The 15809-nt window shown below is 48.6% G+C and overlaps 1 protein-coding gene across 1 annotated transcript in view; it reads right to left on the bottom strand.

Annotated features, from left to right (window-relative positions):
* Positions 1 to 15809, bottom strand: part of RIGI (RNA sensor RIG-I) — a 145780-nt gene that overhangs the window by 128884 nt on the left and 1087 nt on the right. The gene's annotated exons all lie outside the window — the stretch shown is intronic.

The raw sequence follows: 15809 nt of genomic DNA, 5'->3' as shown, positions 1-15809 counted from the left end.
TTATTACCCAGGGATGGGAAGCTAACTGGTAATCGAAGAAGGCACTCAAGGCCGAAATTTGGACTTTTAGAGTGCTGGGCTTAAGGCCTTTATTAAACCCTGCCTGCAAAAAGCTTAGTATGTTAGGGAGGTCAGGGGTGCCTGCCACGAGATCGGACCTGCCACCCTCCAGACAGAATCTTTTCATTTATCTTTCGATAGATAGCGGATGTCACCGGTTTCCTACTGGCCTGTAGGGTGGATATGACCTGATCCGACAACCCCTTTGCCTTCAGGATGTCCCTCTCAGGATCCAAGCAGATAGGTGGAGTCTTGCTGGGTTCGGGTGGTGGATCGGGTCCTGGTGGATGATGTCCTTCCATGGGGGTAGCTCGACTGGATTCCCCACTGTCATGGCTCCTAGAAGGGGAAACCAGCTTCTCTTCGGCCAGTATGGCACGATCAACATCACTCTTGCGTGGTCCTCGCGTATCTTCCTGAGCACTGCCGGTATGAGATCCAGTGGTGGGAAAGCATAAGAGAGGGATTCTCCCCAAGTCTGACTCAGGGCCTCTACGCCTTCCGGGTGGTCCGTCGGATTCAGGGAGTAGAATCTGGGGACCTTCGAGCTCTTCCGGCTTGCAAAAAGATCTATACTGGGGGTCCCCCAACGCTGACAAAGATGGTCGAAAATTTCCACGTTCAGTTGCCACTCTGTCAGGTGGATCTGTTGTCTGCTCAAGTAGTCTGCTACTTCATTCTGGGAACCTTCTAAGTGTACTGCAGTCACTGATCGGACTGTTCGTTCTGCCCACGTGAATATTTTTCCCGCCAGGGCCTGTAGTGGTTGATGTCTGGGCCCTCCCTGGTGCTTCAGGAATGCCACTGCCATTGTATTGTCGGATAATATGCGAACGTGACAATTCTTTAGTACCGGCTGGTTTCGCCGCAACGCTTCCCAGACCACGAAGAGCTCCCTGAAATTGGAGGATCTGGTCCTGATGTCTACTGGCCATTTTCCTTGGAAGATCTTCCCTTCTATGTGGGCTCCCCATCCCCCCGCACTGGCGTCTGTGGTGACTACCACGTATGGAGAGGTTGTCCATAGTACGCCTACTTGAAGGTTTCTGGACTGTGTCCACCACCGAAGGGACTCCTTTACTCGTTCTGGCAGCCTTAGGGGTTTGTCTAGCGACGCCTGACTTCTGTCCCACTTTGCGAGGATCTCTCTCTGTAACGATCTCGAGTGGAATTGGCCCATCGGACACATGGGATGCAGGCCGTCATGAGGCCCAAGACCTCTATTGTCTCTCTTATGGAGCATTGACGCCTCAACAGGTCTCTGGTTCTGGCCTGAATAGTCCTCTGCTTCCGCTCGGGTAGCCAGGATATTCTGTCGGCTGAGTCTAGAAGGACTCCAAGAAATACTTTCCTGGTCTCTGGCCTGAGGTCCGACTTCTCCCAATTGATCACCCAGCCAAGGAACTCCATTACGGTAGTTGCTCGGTTCCTGTCTCGAATGAGCGCTTCTTTGGATCTTGCCACCAGTAGGAAGTCGTCTAGATATGGAATGATCACGATACCCTGATCTCTCAGGTAGGCCACCACCTCCACCACCAGCTTTGTAAAGATTATGGGAGATGAAGCCAACCCAAATGGAAGACACTGGAACTGGAAGTGGCAGGTCCGGGCTGGTAAACTGACCGCAAACCTTAGTAGCCTCTGGGATGAGGGATGGATAGGGACCTGGTAGTATGCCTTTTTCAGGTCTAGGGTGCACATGACGGCATCCCTGTCTATTAGGAGGATTGCGGATTGGATCGATTCCATCCGGAATCTCTTGTACCTGACCCAGGCATTCAGTGGTTTCAAGTTTATGATAGTGCGGGCCTCGCCGGATGGTTTTGTGATCGAAAACAGGGAAGAGTAGTGCCCTTTTCCTGACGGGGGAAAAGATACTATGACTTTTGAGTTGACCATGTCCTGTAGGTCCATCCACATTGCAGAGTCCTCCGGGATGACAGTGGGGGCAATATATCTGTCGGGGGGAGGTGAATAAAGCTCTATACTGTAGCCTTCCGCGATGGTTCTGAGAACCCACTGATTGTGGGTGACTCGGAACCAATTTGCTACGAAGTGGCGAAGTCTCCTCCCAATACCTATGGCGTCATTGTCTCCTCGATCTAGATGTTGATGTGAAGAGGAGACCCTTGTTCCTCCCCCCTTGGTTGAAGGAGCTCCTATAGGAGCTTCTATTGGACCTTGCCCGACCCCTGAAGTCAGTCTGTCTCCTAGAGAAGGAGCCTCTCCGAAAGGGCTGGGGCCGTCTGGGTTTTCCCTCCGGGAATCCCTTATTTTTATCGGACACTAGCTCTAGAATGTTATCTAGGGCTGGACCAAACACCCTCAGGCCCGAGAAGGGGATGGCGCATAGCTTTGTTTTAGAAGCGTTATCCCCTGACCAGGATTTTAGCCAGACTGCTCTTCGGGCCGCATCAGAGAGGGAGCTGTTTCTGGCTGCAAACCTCACTGACTCAGCCGACGTATCCGACAGGAACGCCGTGGCCGATTTCATGAGAGGAAGTGATGCTAGGATCTCTGATCTAAGGGTCTTGTTGGTTAGGTGTTCCTCCAACTGCCCCATCCACAACAACATAGACCTGGCCACCGAGGTGGCTGCTATGTTGGAACTAATAAGAGCCGCCGACATCTCCCATGTTCTCTTTAACAAGACGTCCGCCTTCCTATCCATCGAGTCTCGGAGACCTGATGAGTCCTCGAATGGGATGGCAGTCTTCTTGGTAACCTTGGCGATGGCGACAGGAACGTCTATTTTAGGGACTTCCTCCCATGCCCATGTTTCCTCGGGATCAAAAGGCAGTCTATTTTTAAAGTCTCGGGAGAGTATCAACCGACGCTCTGCCTCTTTCCACTCCTCCTGGACCATTATCTTGATGTGTTCACTTACGGGGAACACTACCTGTTTCCGGGCCACCAGTCCTCCAAACATTAAGTCCTGTCTGGACTGTGGTCTAGGGACTTCCTCTATTTGCATAGTATTTCTGACTGCCTGGACCAACTCATCCGTGTCCTCCAGTCTGAACAGGTACTTCCTGCTCTGATCCTGTCTATCCCCCAGGATCTCACCTTCTTCCTCCTGATCTGACTCCCGGAAGTCAGACTCCTCACTAGGGCTTGCTTCCGAAACTGGGTCTGCTTCCCAATTTGGGTGCTTGCGCCTCGGCCCTGGGCTGGGGGGACTGACGCCGTGCGAGGCTGGCTGTAGAGGCCTGAACTTCCTCCCTTATCAGCGATCTCATTTCGGCAAGGAGGGATGGCTGTTCCTCGCCTATGACCCTAGAGGTACAGGGTCTGTATAGGGTCTTGTTATAGGTGTCTGGCAGCTTTATCCTACATACAGGGCATCGGACCGATTTGGAGGTGGCTTTGGCCGGGTCCTTCACCCCAGAGGGGGATTCAGCCGTGGTTCCCTCCTCCTAATAATACAGAATGGGGCACCTACTCAGAACTGGGCTGCGGGGGATGGGTGGGGGAGGGTGGTCTCCACCCTTACCCCTCAGCCTGCTGGAGCATTTCCTTCCATCCTGCGCGATTCTGCAGAGCGATCTGGACCTCAGGAGCACGCGCAGGGATTCAAGGCCGGTGTGTGACGTCACTGGACGTGACGCGCGAACTCTCGTGATAGGCCGCCTCCTCCACTTCCTGCCTAGGCTGCGCCTGCCGCCGGTGCCTGCTCGGCCTGTCGCCTGCGGGGGCCGACCCCCGTCTGCTGTGGCGGTCTGTTAGAGCTGCCGTTCCTTCTCCCGGCGCCGACAGCGCCGTCCTCCTGCCGGTGCCCGCTCGGCCTGCTGCCTGCGGGGAGCCGACCTCCGCCTGTTATGGCAGTCTGCTGGAGCCACAATAGCAATGATATGGCATTGCATCCTGTATGTCATAAATTGACACACAGGTGCAAAGAAAACCGGACAATCAAGGATCAATCGCTGAGACTTTTAATATGGGGAATGTGGAAAACCACAGAAGAAAATGCGACCATAGATCCATAATGTTAAAGTACAAAACGTCTTTATTAAATAATGGACAGAAAAGGACAACTGGGGAACAAGTACAAATGGCAACCAAAGTGCAGATAGTGTAAAAAAATGCAAAACGAGCAGTCCAGCCACAGTCACACCCTGTTACAAAATTACATATCTAAAGGGACTCTATCAATGATAGGGGGAAAGGATAGATTGTCCTATATATTGGACTGGCTACGCATGTTAAATCTATATGTAATAACTATAATAGAAAAAAAAATAATATATATATATAGTGCCCGTATCTGTATCCCATATGTGCTCTATAGGTCACACAATCAGAACCCATTTACATACTGCCACAAGGCAGAATCAACTATATTACTAGAGCACACTAAGGGAACAGAGGGAAAGTTCCCAGCACTATTAGAACATGCACCAATCTACCCTGAAAGGGTTACTTCCCCGCAATGATATTACCTCACTAACAGATTCAGGATGACCGGGCGGGCTGCTCGTCTCCCCCGCAGCTCCTACCTCCCGGCGCCAACTGCGCCGTCCTCCTGCCGGTGTCCGCTCGGCCTGCTGCCTGCGGGGAGCTGATCTCCGCCTGTTATAGCGGTCTGCTGGAGCCGCTGCTCCTTCCTCCTGGCGCCGACCGCGCCGTCCTCCTGCCGGTGCCCGCTCGGCCAGCCGCCTACGGGGAGCCGACCATCGCCTGCTATGGCGGTTAATCCTGGAGCCGAGAGCCTCCCCTGGGGAGGAACGGCTCCCTCCAGGAGCTTTGTCCTGCTCCTGGCCTTTGGAGCAGAGGGACTCCCCTCTTGGAGAGTTTCGGCCCCGAGACCTCTTGACAGGGGAAGGATTGGACTGGCCGCACGATCCCCTGAGCCCCTCTGGTAAGTTCAGCTCAGTCTCTCGTGTGTCCCTCCATGCAGGGACAGGAAAAACACTGAGGGAGAGGGGGAGAGGGGGTGGGACATGACCTTTTAACCTCTCGTGTGCTTTTCCTGTCCCTCTAAGGAAGAGGAGGACGTCCTCCATGGTGCTGTCAGGTGGACGTCCTGGAAAATTGCAGCATGCTGTCATTGCAATCAGAAATCAGATCGCATTTGGCAACAGAAGTCAATGGGTGCGAGAAAAATAAAATAAAAAAAAAAAAAAAAAAAAAAAGAAAAAAATGTACAGCACTAGGAATATGAGCGTGCTGTCCGATTTCTACACACCGATGTCCTTTGAAAAGCTGGCAATTCAACAGCAACGTACAGTAAAATCACAGTGGGACTTAACAGGAAAGAAGAGATTACATACAGTACACATACATAGAATACATAGATATGCAGACAGCTGGGGGAAGATATTTACAACCTGGGAAGCGGGTAAAACCCATGGAGCTTCCCAGGCTATATCAGCTCACAACTGTATACTTAACCTTTACTGGCTATTAAAATGGAGGCACCTCCCCCCCCCCCAAAAAAAGTGTATGGTCCCCTATAGTTAATAACCAGCAAGGGCTAGGCAGACCATTGCGGACTGAAATTAACCCCTTCCCGACCCATGACGCATATGCTGTGTCATGACTTCAAAGCCCCCCTGCGGGTCGGGTGACCGGGGTCACTGAAAGGTCACCCAACCCGCAGTGACAGGAGGCTTTGTGCTTCAACCCAGGAGCCCAGGAAGGAGGGGGGGGGGGGAGGCTTAGCCCCCCCGTGCCTACGATCGCTCTGATTGGCTGTTGAAAGTGAAACAGCCAATCAGAGCGATAGTAATATTTCATCAATGAAAATTGATGAAATATTACACAATGCTGAAATAGCACCTGCCATGGCTGGAGACACTAATTTAACCCCCCCCCCCCCACACTGACTGACGGTGCCGAACGGCGGCAATCGGCCGCCGCTGTCATAGTCTGCCCCCCTCCACCCGCTCCCCCCTCACGATACCTACAAAGCCCCCTGGCCGTCCCGGTGTCCCGCGTTCATGGGCGCCGCCATCTTGGAAAATGGCGGGCGCATGCGCAGTGCGCTCGCCGGAATTTCCCGGCTGCAGATTCATTTTTTTATTTTGATAACTGTGGTAAACTCTCACAGTGATCAAAATAAAAAAAAAGTAAATCACCGTCTCTGTTTATGCCAGTTTGCTTTTTGTCCCTGATCAGATTGGTCTCTTTTTGCTCTGTTTTCAGAATATGCCAGAGTGCTGATATAGGGAATTGAAGTCTAGTGACTTCAGGGTTTTTGTTATCAGAAAGTGTTGGACATTTTTTGGCAGGGTTTTATACGTGATTGCAGACAGCATCTTTCCTTTCCTTTCTAGTTAGTGTGGGCCCCATCGTTTGCTCAGCCTTTTTTTCTATCTGTATTTTCATCTGGTCTCGCCGACAATACATGTTTGGGGGCTGTCTATTGCTTTGGGGTCTGCTCTGGGGCAGTTTAGCTTTCCCCTTTTCTTGCTTTGGGTTTATTTAGTTCTCCGGCTGTGACGAGGCGTCTGGGATCATCGTGGGTGCGCTCCACGGCTACTGCTAGTTGTGTGGATGGGATCAGGGGTCTGCAACCCGCTTGGTTGCCAACCTCTCTGGTTTTATGTGGCTTAGCTTGTTTTTCCTCCTCGGTGACTCATTCATAACAGAATCACCAGCCATACCGCAGATTCTAGGGTACGCAAAGCAGGAAAAAAAAAAAAAAAAAAAAAAGTCAGAATTTTTTTTTTTTTTTATATGCATTTTTTCCTCTTTTTTCTCTGGGGCCGTAGGAGGATTTTTTTCCTTAATGGAGATTAAGCAATTGTCTGATCGTGTGGAGCAGCTCGCTGCTGAAGTGCAGGAATGTCCACCTATCTCGCGCAATCACATGCTGTTGAACCCAAAATCCCTACTCCTGATGTGTTTTCTGGGGATAGGTCTAAATTTTTGAATTTTAAGAATAATTGTAAATTATTTCTTGCCTTGAAGCCTAACTCAGCGGGGAGCTCTGCGCAGCAGGTTAAAATTGTCATCTCCTTGCTGCACGGCGATCCCCAGGATTGGGCGTTTTCTTTGACACCTGAAAATCCTATTCTGACTAATGTGGATGCATTTTTTCAGGCCTTGGGGTTGTTGTATGATGAACCTAATGCTATTGATCAAGCTGAGAAAGCCCTATTGGCATTGAACCAGGGTCAGGATTCTGCAGTTATACTGTCAAAAATTCCGAATGTGGGCGGTCCTTACTACATGGAATGACGGTGCCTTAGCAGCTCTCTTTCGGAAGGGTTTGGCAGAAACCGTAAAATGGTGGGATTTCCTGTTCCCTCTGGTCTTGACGATTCTATGTCATTAGCCATTCAAGTTGATCGGCGTTTACGTGAACGTAAAACTACACGAGAGGTGTTGCCACCTTTTAAACAAATGTCTGAACCTATGCAATGTGATAGTTTTTTCTAGGGTGCAACGTCAGGAGTTTAGAAGGCGTAATAAGCTGTGTTTTTTCTGTGGGAACGCCTCTCATATTTGTCATGATCTGAAGTGATCTGACAGTTTTAAAAGCACAGAGTGAACTTTTTTCCTTTTGGCAAGTTGCCAAGGTGACTTGACTGTCCCCGGTGGTGGTTAGTGGTATCGCACCTTAGGTTTTTAGTTTAAAGTTCTCTGTAATTATGATTCAGGTGTGGGGCTCTATAAATGAGTCTCAGGGTGTGCAATCACGGCTGGTGATATTCATTCATTCATTGTTCTGAGTTGGTGAGAGCCTGGTGGAAGGATGGAGCTGAGGAGGAGTCCTGCGCAGCTTAGCCAGGGGGGACGTGTGTCAGCTATGGTGTCTGGACGAAGGGCTGGCATTGCGTGGTGGGGTCGCAGTGATGGTGTCGGCAGGAAGTGTCTGCATGGACTGGTGGAGTGGTGACTATGGAGAGTGGCACTCACCATGTGGGACTTGGCTGCTGAGCTGGACTCAAGCATGCTTGACTTCGTGTCAGAAGCTGAACTCATCTTTGGGACTCTGTTACTAAGCAGCAACAACTGGTGGTGGACTCTGCTCCAAGGCTGCACTATGGTGAAGGATCCTGTTATGGTGATGGATCCGGGTGGAGGAGAAGACGCACGCAGGTGGAGGGCTCTGTTGCAGGAGCATAAGCACAGAGCATAAAGCTAAGTGGTGTCCCCCTGTATTGTCTCTTTCCCTTATGTGTGTTGTTAGTGCAGTGGTGGGATTAGTTTCCGTACCGACCAATTCCCTAGTGAGGGTTTAGGGTCAGGGCGAGCAAGGGCGTTGAGGTACGCGTGCGGCGCCCGGTGCGGAACCGGCATAGGGAACGTTAGGAGTGCAGGGACACTGGCTCAGGGGAGCTCAGGAGGTCTCCTATCCCTATCGCAGGGCCCACCATTGTTAATGTTTCCCAGGTCCCCCTTTTTTAAATTCGCCGTACTGGAGGCGGAGTTTCCAGAATTTATATTAACGTGTAATACCTAAATTCGCCAGGTGGAGGCGGTGTATCCATCTGCACGTTTTATTATTTAAATTCGCCCCACTGGAGGCGCTGTATCCAGGGTCACGTGTGTTATGGGTTCGCCTTGCGGAAACATCTGCGTCCAGACACTCGTGACCGTGACAATATTATTTCTGTCTGCCCTAAACGAGAGAAACGTTTTGCACACACATTTGCGGTGGGTGGCGTACAACCTAAGTTTCTTTTGGCAATTACTCTGATCTGCTCCTTATCCACATTTTCCGCCAAGGCTTTTGTGGATTCAGGAGCGGCTTTGAATCTGATGGATTTGGATTTTGCTAAACGTTGTGGTTTTCCCATGATACCTCTGCGGACGCCTATTCCTTTGAGGGGTATTGATGCTACTCCTTTGGCGGAGAATAAACCCAGGTGATAATGCGGGTCGCCCCAGACCACCAAGAAAATTGTAGATTTTTGGTACTGCATAATTTGCATGATACTATTGTTCTGGGTTTTCCCTGGTTGCAAATCCATAATCCAGTTTTGGATTGGAAATCTGTGTCTGTGGTGAGTTGGGGCTGTCGGTGTGCTCTTGGTGACACTCCTGTTTATTCCACCTCTCCCCAGTCTCATGATGTTCCTGACTATTTGGCTGATTTTTATGATGTATTTAGTGAGAGCAAGTTTGCGTCCCTGCCTCCTCATAAGAGTTATGACTGTGCAATTGAGTTGAGGCCTGGGTGTAAATTTCCCAAGGGTCAGCTTTTCAACTTATCTGTACCTGAACACGAGGCTATGCGATCTTATATTAAGGAGTCGTTGGAGAAGGGTCATATTAGACCATCCTCTTCACCCTTAGGTGCTGGGTTTTTTTCGTGGCGAAGAAAGATGGTTCTTTAAGGCTTTGTATTGACTATCGCTCCCTTAACAAGATTACGGTTAAGTATCAGTATCCGTTACCCCTGATTTCTAATTTATTCTCCAGAGTTAAAGGTGCTTGCTGGTTTACTAAGCTTGACCTCAGGGGGGCGTATAATCTTATTCGCATCAAGCATGGGGATTGAATGGAAGACGGCGTTTAATACTCCGGAGGGACATTTTGAGTACCTGGTGATGCCTTTTGGGCTCACTAATGCCCCTTCTGTCTTCCAATCCTTCATGAATGATATTTTCCGGGACTTTGTGGATAAGTTTTTGATCATCTATTTGGATGATATTCTGATCTTTTCCAGTGATTGGAATTCTCATGTGGAACATGTTCGGACTGTGTTCCGGATTTTGAGGGAGAATTCCCTGTATGTTAAGGGATCGAAATGCCTTTTTGGTGTACAGAGGATTTCATTTTTGGGATTTATTTTGTCTACGTCAACTATTGAAATGGACCCAGCCAAGGTACAGGCCATTTATGATTGGGTTCAGCCCACTTCTTTGAAGGCTCTCCAGAAGTTTTTGGGTTTTGCTAATTTTTATCGTAAATTTATAGCTAATTTTTCTGGTATTGCCAAACCTCTGACTGATCTGACCAAGAAGGGCGCTGATGTGCTGAATTGGTCTCCAGAGGCTGTTTTGGCATTTCAGGAGCTGAAGCGGAGGTTCACTTCTGCTCCGGTTTTACGGCAACCTGATGTCTCACTTCCATTTCAGGTAGAGGTAGATGCTTCGGAGATTGGTGCAGGAGCTGTTTTGTCCCAAAAAGATCCAGTGACTTCTAAAATGAATCCCTGTGCCTTCTTTTCCCGAAAGTTCTCCCCATCTGAACGCAACTTTGATATGGGAAATCGGGAATTGTTGGCCATGAAGTGGGCATTCGAGGAGTGGAGACATTGGTTGGAGGGAGCTAGACATCAAGTTGTGGTCCTTACTGACCACAAGAATTTGATTTACCTGGAGTCGGCCAAACGCTTGAATCCTAGACAGGCTAGGTGGGCCTTGTTTTTCACTCATTTTGATTTTGTGGTCTCCTTTCTTCCGGGCACTAAGAATGTTAAGGCAGACGCTCTTTCTAGGAGTTTCTTTGCTGATTCTCCTATTGTGACCGAACCTACTACCATCCTAGGTGAGGGGGTAGTTCTTTCTGCCATCTCGCCCGATTTGAGACGTGCCCTGGAAGAATTTCAGGAGGACAAACCTGAGCGTTGTCCTATGGGAAAATTGTATGTTCCTGATCAGTGGAGGAAGAGAGTGATGTCTGAAGTACATTGCTCCGCGTTGGCTGGTCATCCAGGTATTTTTGGTACCAGAGATTTGGTGAGTCGGTCTTTTTGGTGGCCCGCCTTATCTCGTGATGTCAGGAATTTTGTGCAGTCTTGTGGGACTTGTTCCCGGTCTAAACCCTGTTCTCGTTATAGTGGGTTGTTGATGCCCTTGCCGGTGCCCAAGAGGCCATGGACCCATATCTCAATGGATTTTATTTCTGATCTTCTTGTCTCTCAGAGAATGACTGTTATCTGGGTGATTTGTGATAGATTTTCTAAGATGGTCCATCTTCTACCACTCCCAAAGCTGCCATCTTCCTCAGAGTTGGTGCCCTTGTTTTTATAACAGGTGGTTCGGTTGCATGGGATTCCTGAGAACATTGTGTCGGACAGAGGAGTCCAGTATGTCTCCAGATTTTGGAAAGCTTTTTGTTCCAAGCTGGGAATTCAGTTATCCTTCTCCTCTGCGTTTCACCCACAGACCAATGGGCAGACTGAGAGAACAAACCAGACTTTGGAGTCTTATATCTGCTGATCAGGATGATTGGGTCTCATTTTTGCCCTTGGCCGAATTCGCCCTAAATAATAGAGCTAGTTCGGCCACATTAATGTCGCCATTTTTCTGTAACTTTGGGCTTCATCCTCGATTTTCTTCAGGGTAAGTGGAATCTTCAGCCTGCCCAGGTGTTGACACTGTGGTAGAGAGAATGCAGCAGATTTGGGACCAAGTGGTGGATAAGTTGTCCCTCTCTCAGGAAAAGGCCCAGCAGTTTTCCAACCGGCATAGGACCATTGGTCCCCGGTTTAGAGTGGGTGATATGGTTTGGTTGTCGTCAAAAAATATATCTATGAAGGTTTCGTCTCTAAAGTTCAAGCCAAGATTTATTGGACCTTATAGGATTTTGGAGATTCTTAACCCGGTTTCTTTTCGATTGGCTCTTCCAGTTACGTTTAAGATCCATAACGTGTTTCATAAGTCTCTGTTGAAGAGGTTTGCTGAGCCAGTGGCTCCTATGGTGGCACCTCCTGACCCTGTGTTGGTTGAAGGTAATGTGGAATATGAGGTAGAGAAAATTCTGGATTCTCGTCTGGCTAGACGGAGACTCCAGTATTTGGTCGAGTGGAAGGGTTATGGCAGGAGGACAATTCTTGGGTCCCTGCCTCTGACATTCATGCCGACAGATTGGTTCGTGCTTTTCACCGGGCCCATCCTGATCGGACTGGTAGCGTGAATAAGGGTTCGGTGACCCCTCCTCAAGGGGGGGTACTGTTGTGAACTCATTTTCTGGTTTTACCTCTGGCTTCTGGTGAGGGTGGTGAAGCTGGATGTGTTGACAGAGGAGTCGTGAGTTCTCCATCCGGGCTCCCTCTAGTGGTAACAATAGGTAATGAAGCTGATCTAAATGGCAGAGACCTGCCACCTGAGGAGGACTGTGAGTGGACATAGGAGTCTCTGACTGGATTTAAGACAGCCGACTCTCTAATTTTGTGCTGGTGATTTTGTCCTGCCCTGAGGTTCTGGTTTCCAGTTCTGTTCCTGCCTTGTCAAGCTAAGTGTGCTCTGCTATTTTTTCACATGACATTTGGTCTTGTTTACTCAGTTTTTGTGGTCAGCCAGCCCCTGCTGGGGCTGTGCTGAATTTCCATTCTTATGTCTCTGTTTATGCCAGTTTGCTTTTTGTCCCTGATCAGATTGGTCTCTTTTTGCTCTGTCTTCGGAATATGTCAGAGTGCTAATATAGGGAATTGAAGTCTAGTGACTTCAGGGTTTTTGTTATCAGAAAGTGTTGGGCATTTTTTGGCAGGGTTTTGTATGTGATTGCAGACAGCATCTTTCCTTTCCTTTCTAGTTAGTGTGGGCCCCATCGCTTGCTCAGCCTTTTTTTCCCTATCTGTGTTTTCATCTGGTCTCGCTGACAATACATGTTTGGGGGCTCTCTATTGCTTTGGGGTCTGCTCTGGGGCAGTTTAGTTTTCCCCTTTTCTTGCTTTGGGTTTATTTAGTTCTCCGGCTGTGACGAGGCGTCTGGGATCATCGTGGGTGCGCTCCAGGGCTTCTGCAATCCGCTTGGTTGCCAACCTCTCTAGTTTTCTGTGGCTTAGCTTGTTTTTGTTTTTCCTCCTCGGTGACTCATTCATAACACCCATGCCCATATACCCATCATACATATCGTCCATCCCATAGGCCCGTGCCCATATACCCATCATACATATCCTCCATCCCATAGTCGAGTGCCCATATACCCATCACACATCCTCCATCCCTTGCCCATATACCCATCATACATATCCTCCATCCCATAGTCGAGTGCCCATATACCCATCACACATCCTCCAGCCCATAGTCCCATGCCCATATACCCATCATACATATCCTCCATCCCAGTCTCGTGCCCATATACCCATCATACATATCCACCATCCCATAGTCCCGTGCCCATATACAGTGGGGAAAAAAAGTATTTAGTCAGTCAGCAATAGTGCAAGTTCCACCACTTAAAAAGATGAGAGGCGTCTGTAATTTACATCATAGGTAGACCTCAACTATGGGAGACAAACTGAGAAAAAAAAAAAAATCCAGAAAATCACATTGTCTGTTTTTTTTTCATTTTATTTGCATATTATGGTGGAAAATAAGTATTTGGTCAGAAACAAAATTTCATCTCAATACTTTGTGATATATCCTTTGTTGGCAATGACAGAGGTCAAACGTTTTCTGTAAGTCTTCACAAGGTTGCCACACACTGTTGTTGGTATGTTGGCCCATTCCTCCATGCAGATCTCCTCTAGAGCAGTGATGTTTTTGGCTTTTCGCTTGGCAACACGGACTTTCAACTCCCTCCAAAGGTTTTCTATAGGGTTGAGATCTGGAGACTGGCTAGGCCACTCCAGGACCTTGAAATGCTTCTTACGAAGCCACTCCTTCGTTGCCCTGGCGGTGTGCTTTGGATCATTGTCATGTTGAAAGACCCAGCCACGTTTCATCTTCAATGCCCTTGCTGATGGAAGGAGGTTTGCACTCAAAATCTCACGATACATGGCCCCATTCATTCTTTCATGTACCCGGATCAGTCGTCCTGGCCCCTTTGCAGAGAAACAGCCCCAAAGCATGATGTTTCCACCACCATGCTTTACAGTAGGTATGGTGTTTGATGGATGCAACTCAGTATTCTTTTTCCTCCAAACACGACAAGTTGTGTTTCTACCAAACAGTTCCAGTTTGGTTTCATCAGACCATAGGACATTCTCCCAAAACTCCTCTGGATCATCCAAATGCTCTCTAGCAAACTTCAGACGGGCCCGGACATGTACAGGCTTAAGCAGTGGGACACGTCTGGCACTGCAGGATCTGAGTCCATGGTGGCGTAGTGTGTTACTTATGGTAGGCCTTGTTACATTGGTCCCAGCTCTCTGCAGTTCATTCACTAGGTCCCCCCGCGTGGTTCTGGGATTTTTGCTCACCGTTCTTGTGATCATTCTGACCCCACGGGGTGGGATTTTGCGTGGAGCACCAGATCGAGGGAGATTATCAGTGGTCTTGTATGTCTTCCATTTTCTAATTATTGCTCCCACAGTTGATTTCTTCACTCCAAGCTGGTTGGCTATTGCAGATTCAGTCTTCCCAGCCTGGTGCAGCGCTACAATTTTGTTTCTGGTGTCCTTTGACAGCTCTTTGGTCTTCACCATAGTGGAGTTTGGAGTCAGACTGTTTGAGGGTGTGCACAGGTGTCTTTTTATACTGATAACAAGTTTAAACAGGTGCCATTACTACAGGTAATGAGTGGAGGAAAGAGGAGACTCTTAAAGAAGAAGTTACAGGTCTGTGAGAGCCAGAAATCTTGATTGCTTGTTTCTGACCAAATACTTATTTTCCACCATAATATGCAAATAAAATGAAAAAAAAAAAAAAACAGACAATGTGATTTTCTGGATTTTTTTTTCTCAGTTTGTCTCCCATAGTTGAGGTCTACCTATGATGTAAATTACAGACGCCTCTCATCTTTTTAAGTGGTGGAACTTGCACTATTGCTGACTGACTAAATACTTTTTTTCCCCACTGTACCTGTCATACATATCCTCCATCCCATAGTCCCGTGCCCATATACCCGTCATACATATCCTCCATCCCATAGTCCAGTGCCCATATACCCATCACACATCCTCCATCCCATAGTCAACCATTATGACATCATAATGAGCGGCGGGGCTTGCAACCTATGATGACATCAGCGTCGCCATGGCAACCATTATGACATCATAATGAGGGGCGGGGCTTGATACACACACACTTTTTCCCCATTATGTAGATAGGGGCAAAATTGTTTGGTGAATTGGAACGCGCGGGGTTAAAATTTCGCCTCACAACATAGCCTAGGACGCTCTCGGGGTCCAGACGTGTGACTGTGCCAAATTTTGTGGCTGAAGCTGCGACGGTGCAGATGCCAATCCCGGACAAACACACATACATACACAAACTTGAGCTTTACATATTAGATGAGATGCTGCCACCGCCATCAAGGGCTTATCTACAGCATTCTGTAATGCTGTAGATAAGCCCCCGATGTAACCTGAAAGATAAGAAAAACTAGTTATATTATGCTCACCCGGGGGGCAGTACGGTCCAATGGGTGTCGCGGTCCGGGTCCGGCCCCTCCCATCTTCTAGCAATGACGTCCTCTTCCTTGCTTCTGTCGTGGATCCTGCGCAGACATACTTCTCTGTCCTGTTGAGGGCAGAGGAAAGTACTGGAGTGCGCAGGTGCCGGGAAAGGTCAGAGAGGCCCAGCTTCAGCGTACTGCACTCTGCCCTCAACCGGACAGATCAGTACGCCTGCACCGAATGCTGTAGATAAGTCCCTGATGGCGGTGGCCGCATCTCATAGGGGAAAAATGATGTGACAGGTTCCCTTTAAAAAATGTAGAATTGCTATGGAAATTGTACTGGCGTTACACTATAATTTTAGTTTTATGAAGGTTATGTTAGGAAAGTCCAAACAAAAACAAACAATATAAAATAAGTGCCATCATCAGTGGAAAAAATATTGGGCTGGAATCTTCACTATAGCAGGAACGCCCAAGTCCAGGGCATCCCGGGACTGTCAGTGAACGGAAACTTCTCCACGCTTGATGTCAGTGAATGGAAACATTTTAGTTGCATTCTAGGTTTG

Source organism: Dendrobates tinctorius, unplaced genomic scaffold (genome assembly GCF_039654945.1).
Source record: "Dendrobates tinctorius isolate UK_male_01 unplaced genomic scaffold, ASM3965494v1 ptg000191l, whole genome shotgun sequence".
NCBI classification, from domain to species: Eukaryota; Metazoa; Chordata; class Amphibia; order Anura; family Dendrobatidae; genus Dendrobates; species Dendrobates tinctorius.
Note: the sequence above shows the minus strand (reverse complement) of the source record. Positions and strands in the feature narration are given on the sequence as shown.